Here is a 15,501-nt window from a genome sequence, read left to right as displayed (position 1 = left end):
ATGCAAACTCCACACAGAAAGACCCCGGCCTGATGGTGGAATTGAACTCAGGACCTTCTTGCTGTGCGGCAACAGTGCTAACCACCGTGCCACCGTGCTGCCCGCATCAAAAACTATCTACTATTTTTTCACAAAATATCTTCTTTGCTTTAGGGGTTACAGTTCCGTTACAGTTACTCCTAACCCATAGCATTGTGGATGGTTGATTAGCTTAGCATTTGGGTCATAAATAATAAAAAAACTATACCCATAGTATTTTATCCAAGCAGACAAATATTAGCACAGGAGAAAAAGTCTCCTTTTTTGGGTATTAAAAAATCTGTCACTTACTTCTTAGATTGGCAGAATGCCTAAAAATGTATTACCTTTACGTTATAGTTTTTCAATATGTGGTAATACACAATGACCCCATGAATACAAAGGTGGTAAATGACTTATTTCAAGCACAAACGGCTGGCAATAATTTTCAGATTTTTCTCGAAGGCTTTCCCTCCTCACCTCCATAAACTTCTCCTCACTCACTGGCAAAGAGCATACTGTACAGGGGTATATAAATAAACAATTATAAGAGGAGAGTAATTATGGAATACTTGATTGGGAGAGTGCAGCACAGCAGAACTTCTATAAATGCAATCAAGGCAAGAGAGGAAGTGATTAGAGTCCTTTGCTGATCTGATTAGATTTTTAGGTGAGAGTGGCAGAGGCAGCCAAAAGAACTCATCCCCACTCTCCCAATGACAAATTGCCCAAAGTGTGCTGCTGGTGGGCAATAAAAGGCCAGTGTGGGCCATAATAAAGTGAGAATGTCTGCCAAATAGAGAAGGAAAAAAGAGCGAGAAAATAGAGGTCGTAATTAGACACAGAAATAGTTACAGAAAGAGCAGAAGAAGGTAATTTTATGTGTGAGCCTACTGTACCTCATCATTTATTGCAGCTTCGGGCTGTTCAAACAATTCACACTAACTATTAAGTTCAACACCTCTATCAATGTAACAGGAACATGTTACTTAGATTCAGCGGTAACGCTGTGTTTCATTCTGCTGAATATTATGTAGTTCCGTAACACTAGAGTTCTGAGTGGGAAAAGGCCTACAATGCACAAGAACTTCATTGGAACATTCTAAGTACTATAAGTCAAGTAAGGTAAGTTCACAACCCATCTTTCTAAGGTGCTTGGAAAGAAAAGCGTCTGGACTTCTTTAAGATGTTTCAGCTCTCATTCGAGAAGCTTCTTCAGTCCTAAAAGCAATTGGTGGGGAGCCCCAGATTTTTAAACCCTATGGGAGTGTCCCCAAGAGGGTAATGGACCCTCATGGACCCTATTGATCTTCTACCTAATCACACGAGCCAAGGTGTGAAAATGGATGTGCGTCACAATCAGCCAGGGTTTTGGGTGAACCCATTGTGAAATCTAGCCCCACCCTATCATGTGATTTACTGAGGTCAAATGGCCTAGAGTGCTCCACCAGTTGCTCTTCGAACTGAAGTAGCTTCTCGGATGAGAGGTGAAACGTCTTCAAGGAAACTTAAAGAAATCCAGACGCTTTTCTTTCCAAGCTCCTCAGACTACAATGATCTGGATGACTGAAAACACATTTCACATTTTTTTAACTAACTGTTTTCCCTTGTTTGATTAGGTTTAGCCATCAATAACTTTTAGGTTTACATCCTTTCACAACTGTAACTACATGTTTGAAGGCAACAACAAACATCTACAACAAGCCTCTCCTCCATTCTTTTCCATTATCAACAACACTGAAATCTGTAGCAAACAATTATATTTTAGTCATCAAGGGACTGCTATTTAATATCTTCCACACACTGAAAAACACACAAAGCATTTAATGTATATTGTCAGAGCTAGCTTTTCAGAGCTAAGTTCTTAATAATCAATTTCAGGAATGGCAGAAAGAGATTTCATTATTACGACTTACATTTGCAGAAGCATTACCATCAAAAATTTCCAAAAACATATAACAAAAAATAATGTTTCGGCTTAAAGCTGAAAAATATGGGATTCACCTAATACATCAACAGTAACAATGAAACAAGGCCAGCATTAAGTCAAACATCAAACCATAGCTTGTTTGATAAATACTGGAAATATATCAAAAGATTAAAGAATAATTTTGCACATGATTCCATGGGAAATCTTTTAAAAAAACAACCACACTAAAACTTTCCACTGAATGCAGCTCTTCTAAGTACTTGGTGAGTTAGCAGCTTCTTTGGCCATTTTTAGGTCAGTTAAACCTGGGTGGAAAGCTGCACTGAATGAATAGGGTATGAATGGTCACTATTACTCACAACAAGGGGTCATGACAGTCTCTTTATGGCATGATGGCTCGGTGCCCTCAGGGATAGGGAAATATGGAGACAGCAAGTCGATACGGGAAAGAAGGGTGCTTAGCACTAACAGCTTTCTAAGCGCTGGGCTGGAAATGATGCTCCCCATCTCAGCTTCAGTTAATCCTTGGACCCTTCTTCAGATTAACAGGATAATGTATAGTATCAAGAAACCTGCAAATGGAGAAGTCTTGCTGCCATGTACAAATATGCTGATCACACTCTAGATTTGTATCTGCATTGGCTTTTTGCTGTCGTTTTTCACCATGTTTTTTTTTCTAATGTGACAGAATTAGAAGCATCTCCGATAAAATCTGCTGTGCTAATACAAAATAAACTGCAATGGTAATTGAGCATAAACCCAAATTTCGCTTTTTTTTTTCTTCACTGATATTTTTCTTCAAAACAAGCCATGACTGGTGTTCTGATGCAATTTTAATCCAAGATCCTTCACAACAAAGCTACTGTGGTGCAAATGTGGGTGTAATGTTCCATTTAATAGTGATTAATGATAATTAGAGCAAGAGAAAATAAAATAGGAAGAGTCTCCTCATCTGCAGCTCTGTGACCAATAATCTGCCGCAGCAATATTAGCTCAATGGGATTTTCTGTGTGTGACTATATTTGAAATAGGATATCCAAGGTATGTTTCTGTGGCTGATGGGGATTTAAAATGTTTGAAGCGACTGCCTGTGGCAAATCCTTTTCAAACACCTGACAAGATTTGAATTAAATGTATCTGGAGCCCCTCTTCAGAAATAAGTGCTGTCTCTTTCTGTCTGTGGGGCTGACACTGTCAAATGTATTAGGTGTAAACCTAATGTAATCCATTAAAACTAATATTGAATGGTACTTTCTTAAGTTATTTGTCCACGATCATGTTATTTTATAAGATAATATAAATCGGTAAAAAAAAAAGATGAAGGAAACTGGTCTATTCCTACTGATAATAAGGTTTCAAATGACACCAAAATCTGACATTGTTTTTCAGTTTATGAGATAAAAGTCTCTGCACACATAGGATTGGTTATTGGTTATAAGGACTCCAGCCACCCCAGCCATAAGCTGTTTAACCCTTTAAGACCTACCACAGAACCAAGTCCGCCAGAGCTTATATTATATTTTATATGCTGTAGTGCCATTTTTGGGAGCATTTCAAGTTGATATACATCAATACAACCATTATAGCCCAAATTTTAATAATATGTCTGCATTAAGTGCATAGTAATTACATAAATTGCAAAAAAGTGCAATAAACTAGAAAAGAATTAAAAATCATTTTTGTTTTTTTAACATATATTTCTAGTTAGAGAAATTTAAGAGGCTTATCTCTCAAAACTGCAAATACAAAAAAGTTGCACAAAATAGTTTCCCACCACAGGAAATTTAATTTAAGTGTCTTCATATTTTTATTTTTGAAATACACCAATTTTTATATACTACGGAGCCCCGCAGGGGACATGGGAGAAAAAAAAAATTATGACGGACTTTTGCGAGATCTTGCAAAACAAACTCGGGATCTCGCAAAAGTTTTAGCCGCATTCTTCGGAGGCCGCCAGCTCGAAGCCGACCGGGAGGTCGAGGCACGATGTGCCGGGAAAGCGGTATTCCTCCCGGCTGTAGGTCTCGACCTCCCGTTAGCTTCGAGATGGTGGGTGTCAGATCTCCAAAAACGTCGGAGCACTTTTGTAAATATGTGATGTCTTGTAAACCGAGCAGGTATCTGACGTTTACACAACTACATTCACGCCTCAAAATATCTTAAAAGTGTATTTTGTGACCCAGAAAGAGTAATATTACAACTAAGTAGCTGCCGCCATTGTTGGAATTCAACTTTTGCGAGATCCCGAGTTAGTTTTGAGAGGGAAACACATCATCACGTAGCAATTTCTTTTTTTTTTTTTTTTGCCTGTCCCGTTTGGCTCTTTTGCCTTCAGAATTGTTGTCTAAAGGCAAAGAAAGATGCCCAACGGATTTACTTTACCAAATTGACCATCCCAGCCTTGCCATAATGGTCCATTTGATTCACCTTTTATTGTTTATTTTATTTTCACTTACTGAATACGGGACAGACTTGACTGGAGGAAAGAAGGGGAGAAAGAAAGAGGGAAAGAGAAACAGCTGAGAAGAGGGACGGGGGAGAAGGGCAAAAAACAAAAACCAACAGAACGGGCAGAAAAAAAAAAGAAATAAAAAATGCATCTATCAATCACCTGGATCACCTGCTGAGAAAGAAAAAAGAAAACAAGCAGAAGAGAACAAGTGTAATAGAATAAACAACATCACAATGATATATGGGAATATGACAGTAAATACCAAATATTAAACATTATTGTGCAGCACATAAGATCAACAGAACACAGTGTGCTTTGAGGTAGGAGCCAAAAAGGGTGTAGTTTGTGGGTGTGATCACCCGTGTGTACACCTGTGAGCATGGACGCGCTTGTTTTTTTTTTTTAAAGGTTCCTACATGTAATGATCTGCTAGAGGGTGTGGGGGGGCCACAGCCCCGTCCTCCAGGGCATGAAGCAGGTATGGAGGAGATCAAAATTCCAGACATCCAGAGGCCCCCAGAACACAAGAGACCAAGGAAGACCAACAGAGGGGCAGCCGCGCCACTGTCCCAGAAAGAGCTGAGGAGAGTCCCAGATGAGGGCTCACTCAGCAGCCGCGGAGCAGAAGCCAGGGGGGGTTGCAGTGACGCGCCCGTGAGCTCCGCCGGCAGCCAGCTGTGCCTGAGTGACCGAGCCCCAGGCCAAGAGGCCGGGGGCACCCCACCTCCGAAGTGGCCCGAGCGAGCCCCAGGCTCCATAAGCGGTCGCCAAGGAGTGAGCCGGTGTGTACCTGGACGTCTATCCCCGGACACAAAGAACCACCAACGCACCGATGTCTGAGGGAGTCCGCCACTGGCAGGGGAAGTGGTGGTAGGGGGAGATAGGCCTCCAAACCTTGGAGGGCCTGAGATGTCCCCAGAGAGGTGGCGTCTGACACCCAACCTGACATATAGACACAGACATACAGGCACACACAGATACAAACATCCATTCCCACCCTCATGCTCTCATATGCACTTACTCCACACTCAACCAACGTGGAGACAGACATAAAGAGACGTTGTACACACGATCACACTCCCCAAGCGTACTCTACAAACCAGGTCTAGGTACCCTTGCCCCTGGAGGGGGGAACTGCACCCAGACCCAGGTGGTGTTACCCTTTTCCCAGCAGCAGGGAGGCCCCACACTCCAGACCGCAGTCGGACGGCCAACTCCTCCTCCTAGCCCCCCTCCAGCAGGCTGCAGAGAATGGGGGTGAGAGAAGACTCCAAACCTCCCTCCACCCGCTCATTGTAGTGTTGATGCATGTGTGTTCTAAGGTGCATTTAAAACCCAGGAGGGCATGGAGCTACCTGCCAGAGAGCAGCAGGTAAGCGCATGGTCCCTCCTGCTAGGCCCTCAATGTCTACGTGTATTTAAAATTGAGAGGTGGGCAACGACGCCAGGGGTGAGGTGTACACCCTGATGGTACTTTGGATTCCGTGTATCGTGCCCACCCCCAAGATCCTATATGTATGTGTAATGAGAGTGTGAATAATGTGAATGTCTAAGTTGTGGGATAAAGTTGAGGCAGAGGCAGCCAGAAGGGGACGGGGCGGGGGGGGGGGGGGGGTAGCCTCCTCTGCACCCTGGTGACATACCCCTACTCCAAGGTCCTGCATGTGTGGGTGGTTGTGGTGGAGCGGGAAGGGGGAGGCAGCTGGAGATGGGGAGGGAAGGAAGGGAGGGGCAAGTGACCCCTCCGTGGGGCCAGCTCCCCCGCTGACCCCAGTGGGCACCCCCATACTCCGCGACCCGCCAGGGAAAGGGGGCCCAGGCCCATCCAGACCGGGGCCCAGTGCAACAGCGCCTCCCGGCCCCACAGAGCCCGGGACAGTCCACCCAACCCCACCACAGAGAAAACTGCACCCACCCCACCATCCACTCATCTTCCAGACTACATAAGACAATAAACACCCAGGCTGAGATCTTCCTCCACCTCTCCTGTATCTCCCCCTCCTGCATCACGTAGCAATTTCAAATATCCAGTGGCCTTGAGGTTTCCATTGATGAAGAATGGACCCACTATCGTTGTACCCCATATACCACACCAAACCATCACTTTTGTTGTTCCAACAGTCTAGAAGGGATCCATCCAATGTGGGTTAGTATCAGACCAATAGTGGTGGGTTTTTTTTTGTTAACTTCACCATTCACATAAAAGTTTGCCTCATCACTGAACAAAATCTTCTGCTACTCTACTTTTTTTGCCATTCTCCAAATTCTGCGCACCGATCTGGGTCATCCTCGTTGAGATGCTGCAGTAGCTGGAGTTTGTAAGGGTGCCATTTGTGAGTAGCTAATATCCGCCGAAGGGATGTTCGACTAATGCCACTCTCCACTGACATGCGGCGAGTGCTACCTTGTGGGCTCTTGCTGAATGAAGCTAGGACAACCACTGATGTTTCTTCATTAGTGACAGTTTTCTTGCGTCCACATTTTGGCAAATCCAACACTGAACCAGTTTCACGAAACTTAGCAAGCAGTTTGCTAACTGTAGCATGGGAGATGGGTGGTCTCGTAGGGTGTCTTGCATTGAAATCTGCTGCAATGACCCGGTTACTGCGTTCACCAGATATCAACACAATTTCGATCCGCTCCTCACGTGTTAACCTTTTCAACATGTCAATGGCTGTGAACAAAGAGAAACTTGTAAATAACTCATGAAAGAATAAAGTTATGTTGAAACCAAGCACACCATTGTTTTTCTTGTGACATTACCAATAAATTTGATGTGTCACATGGCCCTCTTCCTATTGAAAAAACAAAAGTTGTATCCAAGATGGCCGACTTCTAAATGGCCACCACCATGGTGGTGACCATCACCACCCATCTTGAGGAGTTTGCCCCCTCACATATACTAATGTGCCACAAACAGGACTTTAATATCACCAACCATTCCCATGTTATTACGGTGTATCCATATAAATGGCCCACCCTGTATTTCTATAATGGCAAAGTTTCCAATCTTATTTAAAAAAAAAAAACTGCCACTCACTATTACCCCACCAAGGCAGATACTATATAATGATATATAATATAATTCAATACAGTATATAAAATTAACTCTTCTGTTTGCCTAACTACACCAATTTCAACTAATTATTTTTTGTAGCCTCGAGTTTCTAATGGCTTGTGACAAAAAGCTGGTGTGTCCAAAGCTCCAAGATGGTCACGAGCTAACTGATATGCTAATCCCAAAGGTATTTAAAGTCAAAGCCCTCTATGTAAGGACACTTTTAATAAGTTCCTAAAAGAAACGAAAAAGTATCATCATTTGGGAAAAAATGTCAACAATTTGTCTTCAAGCAAAATAAGATATATTTATTTAAAACATGTTTGGGAGCAACCAAGATGGCTATTTCTTATTTTAATTTGTTTAAGATAAACTATAATTTCTTGCTTTTGATGTATATTTTTGGCCTTTTCCTGTTGAAGACTGAATCAGATAAGGACAAAGATCTTTCCCACATCAGCTCCAAATCAGCATTAAGCAGGTGTGCAACTGATAAGGACAGTGATGATGATTGTTTTGAAGTTGATACTCAACAAATTCAACAGACATGAGCAGCCAAGTCACTAAAATGTTTAGAAGTCATGTTAAGCATGATAACCCTGGCACTAGCAGTGATGAAGAAGATGATACTGGCACCAACTGTATTGCCAGGAGTGTTGGTAAAAAGCAAAGCAAGTAAGTGATGAGAGCAGCATTTGTGATGAAGGCTACATGGCAAGAAGTGATGACAAACCTGGCACAAGCAGTCACAGCAGAGGTTTCATGGCAAGAAGTGAAGACATCCCTGCCATGAGTGTTAATGCTGATGATTACTCTCATATTTAACTCTCGCAGCATCGCTTTCTGGCAATCCTTCAGATCATGAAGAATTAAATCAAGCTATAATTGCAAGCTTGGAGAGTCAGATGTACAGAATTTGAATTAGAGCTTTCCAGAATTGTCAAATGAATATAAAACTTTAAATCTCTATGATCAGTATGACACATATTTTCAAATTCTGTAAGATGACCATGTAGCTGATATATTTAATTTTGTGTTTTCTTTTCTTTTTTTAGTGCAGAAAAAGTCCCGCTTTAAGAGATACTGCTGGAACTGTCAAGCAAAATTAGCACAAAATAGCAGTGCAAATGTAATATAAATCGCTCTGCTGTGTGGGAGGGAGCCTTACATGGTTTTCAAAGGATATCTCATGAGCCCAATTTGATGATGTGTGTGAAATGAGAAAGGGGTTGATTTAGGTGGGCCAAGGAGGGAATTCTTGAGACTACTGATGGACACCATTGCAGGGTCACCCATGTTTGAGGGGAAATAAAACTGCAAGAACTTGGCTCTTGAGAGTACTGGTAATTACCAATTTTTCTAAGATTAATAGTGTGAACTGTCTAACTGATATGGGTCTTTACAGGCAACATTATTGACAGTTTTGCTTTTCCTTTAATTCTGTTGCAGTAAGCTTGGTACATGGTGGTCCTAACCACCTAACTTTCTGTCACCAACAGCATTTTCTCTTCTGGTTGGCAATTCATCAAATCCAACTCTGGAACACATAGCTGACCTGGAACTCTTCAAAAAAAAAGTCAAAAAGGTAAGTATATTTATTTTATAAATCTTATATTGCATTAGAAGTAGTTTGTATTCCATTTGAGCAGGACTGTGTTAACTTGTCAAAGTTTTAATATTCACAAATTCATCTGCCTCAGTCAGATCGATGTTTTAAGACTCGTTACGGTGATTGTTCTTCAGGATTCATACAGGTAGATACCAACCATTTAACAGCACTTCAGAAGTTTATTTAGACTATTGAGTGTGAACATATAGTCTTTGTCTCACATTACTCTGTTCATGTGTCTTTGACATGGTTGTCTTTGTGTCTTTTCATTCTTCTGCTGCCTCAGTTTCTGCTGTCATTTTACAGAAAATGCTTTCAGTATGTTGTTAGTTTTGATCGGATATGTTTTCTTATATTTCTTAATTCTTTCTTTTTTTTCAACAAAAAATGTGTAAAAGTGAAGAAAAAACATATTCCCTGATTTCCATCATTTTCTAATAGATTCACTTGTTGAATAATGTTCATTGCGGTCTCATTAATGTTGACATCATTATCTGGAATTATGACATTATTGTTTGTTTGAAGTAATGGCCGGGGTAATGGCCCTTCATCAATGCCATAATAGATATCGACATGAAAAATGTCATTTATAAACGACTGGATTCCCACATTGTTTGTGACACCTGTATGCCACAGCTGAAGAGGCGCCTGTCCTCCTTGTGTAGAGAGATCATGGTTGTTCCACTGATTGACACTGATTCTGCTCTGTACTCTTGCTTTTTCAATCCTTGGCGAATAAACATAATACAGGCAAAAAAGATGCAGCTCATTCAGTGAATCCAACATATCCCGTTCTTCCATAAAATTAAAAATATTTCTAAGGTGTCTTGATACAATTGTGTGGAGTTCTGCCCGTAGTCTTTCAATTCTTTGGTTATTACTGAAACACCTGCCTACTCCTCTTCTCTGTAACATAAAATGACCATCCTGTATATTTTCCATTCCATGATCATACCTGACCCTTAAGCCAAACCAAAGTTTTGTATTCCTTCCAAAAATAATGATAATACACATGAGGCTCTGTTACTGGATAAGCAATGTAAGTATATGATGGTTTGGCTGAAGCTATCAACACTGCCATGCAGGCTATAAGACACAATTCATCCTAAGCTCAGAAATGGACTTCAAACTTTGGGTGGGTGGGAGAAAATTTTCAGATGTCTAAAACATAGTTTATTCACCTACTTTTTTACAAGGATAACTGGACAAGAACCTGTATATATGCCTGCCATTTCACAGTTGAAACTCTCGCCAACCTCAACTATGTATATGCAACAACTGCAACAGTTTGATTGGTTCATGTACCCAGCTTGGCTTTGTTTTGGCTCGGTCCTAGAAGGGGTGGTGCCATAAGGCATCCTTAGCATTAGAGAGTAAACCATAGATTTCTATTCAAAATTCCAATTAAATATCGCATGTTAGCATTTTCAGCTGAGACAAGAAAAAACAGACGTAAAAATATGTTAACTGATAAACAGATTTAAATGAACTGATTCGAATCCGTTAATAATTTCATCTACATTTCTGAGTAATTATTTTCTGCCTAAGACACTCTGGTGGATTCACTAACACCACTTTTGAACCGTTATCTTAAGACAGGTTATCTAAATGGACCGCATCATTGTGATCAACAAGATCATAAACCAAGCACAGGCAAAAGAACATTGGGCCTATAAGATGCTAATTCTGAATTTCAGTTAAATATTAGAGAGCCTGTGAATATAACGTTGGTAAATATTTTTTTAACATAGTGCCCATGTGACCTTGCTTCAGTATTACACGGGCCAAACGGAGAAGAGGAATTTTTCTTTGTGATGGATCACCTACATATTATGTCTCCACAGTGAACTGAAAGCACTCAAAGCAGCGGCTGCCTGGAAGGAGGAAAATCAATCTAAAACTTACAGCACACTTTAGAAAAGGGTTGGTGAAAATGATGTTGTTGTACCTAATGGGCTAAAACAGTCACCACAATGATTCACACTCTGACGGAATTTCACTCTATGTATAATATGTAGGATGATCATGACCCAGTGTTCTGGTAAAGTTTAAAGAAACTAAATATTGACAACTGGCATAAAAATGCAAAAACAAAGAAAGACTCAAAAGTGCTTGTTCATAGTCGGACAGCCAGCTCTCACTGGTTGATGATGATCCAACCGATTTGGATTACTTTAAAACACACACACAAAAATGTACTTCCTCTTTCAGTTCTAATGTTTTATATATCAGGGGATGATAACAGTTATCTGGTCTTTCGTAGGTTATATAAATAATGTTACTGGCTTAACATTAACTAAGGCTCCTCAGTGTTACCTGTTACATCTCAAAACTGAATGCTTTTTGTCTGGTTTGACTGAAATGACATGCAGCACATTTATGTGTAGACAAAAGAAAAGTGAAACACTGAAGTTCAGCTGCATAGCCAATCTTATTGCCGAGCAAGTAACTATTATTACTGTGCTGTTGGTATTTTAAAATGGTTTACAACATTTACACAAAAGGTTTTTTTCTCTTAAACAATGCATAGTATGATTCAGAATAGATTGATGCCATTTAAAATATAGTAGAGTAAAATTTTTGCTTGCGTCATTGTTAAGAGACTCAGTGTTTTTTAATTTTCTCAGAAAGGCTTGAATTTAAAGCAGTTCAAGAAAATATGAATAAAGTTGGCCTTCAGATCAAGTAGTGTAATTACAGTACTCAGTTATATTAGTGAGGTCAATCTTCTATTCCTCATTCAGCCTTCGATGTCTTTCATTGTTTGGTTACTTCAGTAACCTTCAATAGACTATCACTGTTTACATGGTGCTCACTAAAATGGCTTTTGATTGTCTAGTACCCATTTAGCACTCAGTATGCTTTTATAATGCAATGTACTGAGGAGCTCCTGTATATAAATGAGATGTACACAAGAGGAGAAAGAATCAGTATACCGGGAATTATTAATTGTGTGTGTGTGTGTGTGTGAGTACCTAGGGGTTAATTTATGCATGCAGCTCTGCTCTCCTGAAGCAGCCACTCAATTTAATCTGAAAATGAAACACCTTGGTTTTTTTAACAGGTGCTAAAATATTATGTGTCCACCAGGCTAGCTTCTGTTTTCACACAGAGAATGCTCAGCCATTATCATTATTTTCTACCTTTATTCTTATTTTTATATGTTTATGTGTATTTACATGTTTATGTATCTCTATCTTTATCTATAAATAGCCATGAAAGACATGGAAGTACAGTTTAGTTCTACACTGCCGGATATAATTTTAAAGATCATCTGCTTTTTTTGTTTTGGGTTGGGTTTTTTGTTGTTGTTTTTTAAAACAGCAATAACTTCAAGTCATTATTTTATACGCGATGTTATCAGTTTCTTTTTTTTCTAGAGGGAGAATTAGTGTAATTAGACTGAGTAATGAGCTGCCACCTAACACTATGAAGTTTTATGTAATAATAAGAAAGACTTTCTGTTCTTTATTAAATTCATTATGTTCTGCCACTCTTTTATATTTATTTAATACATTTCATTCATGCATTTTTTTTGGTATGCAGTAAAGTAAATGTGAGCTAAACACACACAAACACCCTCACACACACAGACATAAATAAAAACTTAGGCAAACACAGTTACATACAATTTTTCAGCAAAGTGGAAGAGAAAGACCAAAGAAAAAGCCATGCTGAGTTTGACAATAAAAAGGGGTGATTAAAAAATGAAAGCTTGAGTTTTAATGCACTCACATATACACAAACACGTGCCATTCCTGCCACAGGAAGCAATTTCAGAAAGAGGTTCTGCTTTAAAAAGTTTGAATATTCCACTCTTTGCTCACATTTCAAGGATGTGCACAGCGTCAGCAAAATCTGCACATCAGGCTAGGGAGCTGGCAAGCGAGAATTTTTCTTCATTTTCAATTATGAAGAATCTTATTGGACCTTGAAATCACAACTCTAGCTCTGAGAAGGGCTATGGCGGGGGGTGGTGAAGGATGAGTAAGATGTTTTCTAGTTGCCATTTTAACCAGAAACAATTGTTTGAGTGAGTAGAATATGACAAAATGGAATAGGATGAAAAACGGGAACATCCGTTGGCTATCTCCTGGCCTTGGTTTCCCTGTTATTTGCCAACTTGCATGCAGTACAACTGACAATATATGCAAGAGGTGAGGCCAGGTATTAAGCTGAAAAAATAAAAAATAAAAAAAGTTAACTGTATTCATGCTTTTCATAGGTCCAGTTCAGAAACTGAAAGACTGCTTTGCATTCCCCCCCCCCAAGTCTCGACCTCAACATTATTGAAGCACTATGGGATCAACTTAACAGGGAAAGCTCTGTTCTGTTCTCTGTCTAGATGACCCCACAGTAAAGGCAGCCAACTTCTAAAGAAGAGATTCGGAATGTCCTTCAAGAACCCTGAAGAACTATTTCTGAAGGCTACTCAAGGAAAAACCCCCAGAGAGAGCTCGGGCTATCTTGAAGAATTAAGGTGCTCATAACAAAAACTCTGTTTTTGGTTTATATGCTAGCTTCCCATTTATTTTGCACATTGTGTTAATTAATGGCTGCACACATTTTGCATTGTCCTAGCAAAACCTAAAGAATTTTTTCTTTTGGTGTTTAATTTTTTGTGTTTGATTGAAACGTAGCAAAAACTAAATGACATTTCACAGTGTGTGACTCTGCTCCTCACAGATTTATTTAAATCTGGTAGCCTCAAGCATCTGGTAGAGTGGGAGGTCTTGTGATCTACCACGGCAGGTTTCACCTATTTATGTGCCAGTCAAGAACTAATTTGAATCCATTTCCCTATAACTTAATGGACATATCCCTATAGTCACCTCTGTGTATAGCCCAACTAACTCCAGTGCTGATTTTATCAATGAATATGCTGCTTTTCTCACCCATTTTGTTCATTTTCCCCATATTACTGGGAGACTTTAATATTACATATGGACAACATCAATAATCATCTCTCACTAGGGACATTACTTCTTGCTTGGATATGTTTGGACTGCTGCAGCATGATGATTTCCCTACACACTGCAAAGTAAATATCCTGGACCTAATCGGTTGTTCTGGCATCACTCGTCTTAACTGTATAGCAATTGATCTCCCCCATCTTTGGCCGCATATTAATATCTTTTGATGTTAATTTCACTCTATCCAAAGCAAATATCCAATGTGTCATTTCATTTCATTTCATTTCACAAGATCAAAGGCATTAATTTAAATGCTGTTTTGAGTGGTATTGACAGTCTCCCCAGCATAAATCCTCCATCCACCCCTGAAGAACTAGTTGCTCATTATAATGATGGCCTCCGTGGAATTTTAGATGCCCTGGCTACTTTATAAAACACTCACCTTTTTCACCCACTCTGGACGATGGTTTGCGTTTGAATTATGTCAGCTGAAAGCTAAAGCCCTTCATCTGGAACATCTCTATGAAAGATCTGGACATCCACAAGAAAATGTACAATAACCATAGTCATCTTTAAAAAGGATGCTATACCTTCAGCAATATCTTCTTAATATGCAGGTTTAGTCAGTTTAGGTGAAGGGAACACAAGGGCCCTTTTCTCCATAGCCATCAATTTGTATTCTGCCACTTATTGTAATACTTAAATGTCATTTTTGAACACTAAAGTTTACAAGATTTACAAGCAACTAACCACTTTTTCACTTCCCTCAGCCTATGACTCAACCTTGCACAAAAGTAATTCGCACTGAAATATCTCTAGCATTAACTCTTGCGTGCGTGTTAAATTGTCGGTGCTCAAACTGTCTGTCTAGATTGTATGTCTACATTATTTGTATGGTTATTTTATTATATAGTTTCATATAATGTGCTAGCATATGTGCACTTTTACGGAGCTGCTTTTTAATCTCGTTATACTGTGTATAATGACAACAAAGGCTTTCAGCTTCAACTATTCCTTTGGTGCACTTTCAAGTCTGACACTTTCCTCTGTTTCTGAATTTTCTGACTTAATCTGAAATCCAAGCCATCCACTTGTTGATTGGAGTTTCTACCCTCTTTGGTTGGAGCCTACTGACCCTCTCTGAACACCATAATACCTGCTATTATTCCTTCTTCCCTCACCTCTGGTATTGTTCCCTGATTTCCCAAATCAGCAGATAACACCTATACTTTAAAAAAACCTGGCGCAGCTTGCCAAAATTTCATCAATCGTCGTCGTAAATCCAACCTAGCCTTTATATCTTAAATCCTTGAGAAAGTACCTGCATCTCAGGTCCCACTCACTTGTCTGGTTGTAACCTTTGTGAACAATTCCAGTCTGGTTTTTGCCAAACGCCCTTTTCATGGCAGCTGACTCTGGCTTATTAACCATTGTAATCGTCCTTGATCTGTCTACTGCCTTTGACACTATATCCTATAGCATTCTTCTTGAGACTCTTGCTTCTATTGAAATCACAGATAC

The 15,501-nt window shown here is 39.9% G+C and overlaps 1 protein-coding gene and 1 pseudogene across 1 annotated transcript in view; one reads left to right on the top strand and one right to left on the bottom strand.

Moving 5' to 3' along the window:
• ca10a (carbonic anhydrase 10 (inactive)a) overlaps positions 1-15,501 on the bottom strand; it is a 320,448-nt gene that overhangs the window by 13,786 nt on the left and 291,161 nt on the right. The window lies entirely within an intron of this gene.
• On the top strand, positions 7,240-8,378 carry LOC146702537 (uncharacterized; annotated as a pseudogene).

Source organism: Copadichromis virginalis, linkage group LG8 (genome assembly GCF_057382275.1).
Source record: "Copadichromis virginalis isolate Kocher_CV1m ecotype Utaka linkage group LG8, C_Virginalis_male_GT1.1, whole genome shotgun sequence".
Classification (NCBI taxonomy): Eukaryota; Metazoa; Chordata; class Actinopteri; order Cichliformes; family Cichlidae; genus Copadichromis; species Copadichromis virginalis.
Note: the sequence above shows the minus strand (reverse complement) of the source record. Positions and strands in the feature narration are given on the sequence as shown.